The following is a 4229-nucleotide window of genomic DNA, read 5'->3' on the forward strand; positions in this document are numbered from 1 at the left end:
AATGCGGACCAAAATCCCATAAAATATCTTTATGTAGGAAAACTCAGAATTCAGAAATATGACAAAAATGTGTAATTTGTCATGTGAGACTTGACTTTTCTCTTTCCTCTTAGGATCTAAAAACAAAAGTTGACTATTATCAAACTACTCTCATGTTAGGAAGAAAAAATCACATGAAATAATATTTGTAAAGATGACAAGCAGCTTTAACCTGGAATCTACTGACCACACCGATGAATCAAATCTCCTGATTCAAGTTAGAATATACCATTTTTTTTATTTTAACAGGCAACGCATACATGAACTTAAAAACCAGAACATAATAAAAAACATTGAAGATTCTGTGTCTTCCACCGCCCTAGATAAGCACTATTAGCTATTTATGGGGAGCATCATTTCTGAAGCGTGTTTATACTCCAAATTGTCAAGTACCAAGTACTGTGTTCTAAGAAATAATAAGGAAAATATCCAGCAAGGATGGCTTTCTGATAAAGAGCTTTTCCTACTGGTAACCTATTGAAGGCATAGTATATTTTCTAGTCCTGACATTTATTGAAGTAAAATTCTTTGACTTGCTCTCAGTGGATTATTCTCAGCATATTTCATATATATTCTTTCTTTTTTGATGTTAAGTCTTTGGTTCTCTTCAACTTTATGTCCAAAGGTTTTCCCCTTCCTTGATAATCGAAGTCCCTATTCTTCTTTCTTTCTTTCTTTCTTTCTTTCTTTCTTTCTTTCTTTCTTTCTTTCTTTCTTTCTTTCTATCCTTCTTTCTTTCGTTGTTTCCTATTTTTTCTCCCTCATATTGTCTTGGTGTCGATTGGTCAATGTTTTATGAAAGTGATCCCAAACTTGCTTACCTTTGAGGGCTTGCCTCCCTAACGCTCAGCACTCCACACCTTCCCCATGCCCCATATTTTCTTATTACCTGGTTTAAACAGAAAACTCAAAGATCAATGATTATTACTTTGTAATATCACTATATTCAAAATACTGATGTATAAATACAAGTGGAGAGACCATTACAGAGAACACATGCTAGTATACATTAACAGTTTTTCACAGCATCTATATTTTCTGTTTCTGTAAAAATACTTTCTCTGATTTACTTGTTTTCAGTGAATATCATGTAAAATTCACTATTAAAAGGAAAAAGAAACACAGAGAATTGACCCATATATATATATGCGTGTGTGTGTATGTGTGTTTGTGTATTTGAGCTCCTAAGTATGTCTAAAATAGAATGTAATCAATGAGGAAAAACACTTTATATGTGAGAGAAAGTAAGCCAGTGTCTAAAATCACACAGCAAATGTCAAAGTCAAGCTAAAATGAGGCTTATCAAATTCGACTTGAATACTTTCTTTCATTACTACGTGCTGTTTTTCCTTGACTGCTAAGTTTAGGGATGATAAATCTAATGAAAAGCTTTGAAAAGTATTATTCCTTACCTGACATGGTCAGAGAAGAGGAAATAACGATGAAAGGTAGACGAGAAGAGGAGACGGTACGAGAGTACGTCTGAACACTGAAGCGGCTTAAGACCGCAAGTCTTCAGTAGAGACGACTGCTCACTGGTGATTGGTCATTGATCACTCGTCACTTGCCATGATGATTCAAATTTATTTACAAGCAACTACATGGGACCCCCAAGATTCTACCAGTTGGTGGTTGGTTTGGTGTGAGAATGATGTCATAAAGTAGGCAGTTGAAAGGTAGAGGCTAGCCAATCAGGAGGTCAGAATCCCAAGAAGAAGACCGGATTGGATAGAGAGCGGGGTAGAATGAAGCAGGCTAGGGAGATGGAATCCTACAAGACGGTTATAACAGTTTCACCTTCGTCAGACTCTTGTGTTAGAAAAATACTCCCATTATACTCAAGAGCTTAGCTATTTCATTAACAAATCATGAAAATTACCTAATATTTGTTTATATTGCACTGTTAAAGAAACAACATTTGTTATTAATAGTATATTTTAGATAACGTTTACAGCACAGCGGGTTGGGCATTTGCCTTGCAGGAGGCCAATCCTGATTCCGATTCCTCTGCCCGGCAAGCTACCCAGAATATCTCGTCCACATAGCAAGAGCCTGGCAAGCTACCCATGACCTATTCGATAGGCTAAAGCCAGTGACAACAAGTGTCACAATTTGCTGTAAGATGTTACTGGTTCCCGCTCGAGCAAATGGATGAACCGCGGGAGGACAGTGCTACAGTGCTATGATTGAAAAAATTGGTGGTTTCTTTCAATATGAGAACACTTACTAGGATAATTTGTAGATGAATCGAGATGTGTTAAAATGTAAATAAAATGAGAAGAAATAGTAAATGCACAGGTATCTTATTTGTACAAAACAAACAGTTGTTCTCAGTTTAAAACTGTAGAAGATAAAGAAAAACATATACTCATTTGTGTCAAAATTTTTCAACCTGAAAGAAAAGGATCAAAACCAATTTAAGTAATCAAAAAACAAGCAAAACCAACAAATACTGGCAATTAATATGATAGGCCAAGGATGAATGTTTTTAATAAATTAGTGCTGTTAAAAAATCAGTATTTAGCTATTAAACTTCAATAGTAAAAATAAGCATAAACCATGATCATATAATCTGTATTGAAAGAAGTGTAAATGACTGGTAAACGCAAGGGCAAGATACTCGCAGATGCCTACCAGGTTCTCTCAGAGTGAGAACTGGACAATAATTGTTGTTGTCTTATCAACAAAATCCAGTCTCTGTATCTTGGCCATTGATGGGATTACATGGCTCCAGGGGCAGTTCGTGGTTGTAACACTTAGGTACTAGGAGATGGGGGATCTGGTTGGAGGGGGCCCAGTCTTGATCTGAGCAGCCTTGGAGATCTCATCCCCCGGTTGCGCACACCTGGGTTCCTCTGTCAGATTCGTTCATGCATGAGGCACCTTCAAGCTTGGGGAGAGTGGTCTAAAGCGTACCTATGGCTGGTTGCAGAGGTCTTCATGTGCCAGGGCTCTGCTCGGCGCGGTGAGGGAAACTCAACACACCCCCTCCAAGGGACCCCGGTGAAGAAAGCCAGGTGCGGGGTCAGGAGACTGTCATTTTAGACATATTTGGAATTAAGTTTAGATCAAAAAGTACACATCATTCAAACTACGTATGTGCTTAGTAATAAATTACTGCACACTTGTTCAATCACCTAAGAAACCCCACTCTGCTCAGAGAACTAGATTTTTAATTATAGGTCTGTTTTGCCCGTGTGTCATGGCTAAGAATCACTATCATTAGGTATGAAACTCACTATACACAAAGAAGAACACAGGCTGCTTTGAGTCATCTGTGATGTTAATTTGTGTTGGCCATTAAACTTCACTGAGACCCTTTTTTCTGTCCTTTACAGGAGCCTCATGAGTCTCAACTTCCGTTCAAGTTGAACTTATAATAATGTGGAATGAAATCATCAATATGCTCCTCACCTCTTCCTTCAGGAGAAAAATCCTACTTACATTCAAGGTGGTCAAAGTGCAGACAACACCATCCACCTTTTCCTGGAGATGTACGCGGGACTGCGGTGAGAACAGCAAAAGGCTCTAGTTTAATGGTATTAATGAAGGTTTCAGGGAAGTGCATTAAACAGGACTCATATAACATCGTCTAAAAGAATTATTTTGTAAAACTGATGCCTTGATTATGGTAAAAGATAATATGGTAAAAACCATATTTTTCTTTCTGGGACATTAAAGTTCTAAATCTATCAAGCTGCTTTGAAATACTTTCCTTGATTAGGTACCACTCTCTGCCATAGGGTAAGTAAGGACAACACTCAAAGTAATCAGAAGAGAAAAATTAACTCCTACTAGGTTTGGTTACACATATACTAAAATTGAAATGATACAGAGATTATCATGGTCCTTGCACAGAGACGACATGCAAACTTGTAAAGAGCTCCATATTTTTGTTGCAAGAAGAACTAACACGGCTACTTTAAGCTAAGGCAATCCCCACAAGTACAAAAATTCTACATAAAGATAGCACAAATCCCCATAACAACAATCTCTCTCAATGTCTATGGACTAAATGTGCCAATTCAGAGGCACAGAATAGGAAGATGAATTAGAAAACTGAACCCAACATTCTGATGCCTGCAAGAAACACATCTGAGCAATCAAAGCAACCATGGGCTAAAAGTAAAAGGCTGGAAAACAAGTCTTCAAGAAAAGAACACCTCCACAAAGCTGGAGTAGCCATACTA

General features: G+C 37.6%; 1 pseudogene; it reads left to right on the top strand.

Moving 5' to 3' along the window:
* The first annotated feature begins 3837 nt into the window (after nucleotides 1-3837).
* On the top strand, nucleotides 3838-3934 carry LOC130018114 (uncharacterized; annotated as a pseudogene).
* Nucleotides 3935-4229: the final 295 nt, after the last annotated feature.

The sequence above is a fragment of the Sorex fumeus genome, unplaced genomic scaffold (genome assembly GCF_029834395.1).
Source record: "Sorex fumeus unplaced genomic scaffold, SorFum_2.1 ptg000237l, whole genome shotgun sequence".
NCBI lineage: Eukaryota > Metazoa > Chordata > Mammalia > Eulipotyphla > Soricidae > Sorex > Sorex fumeus.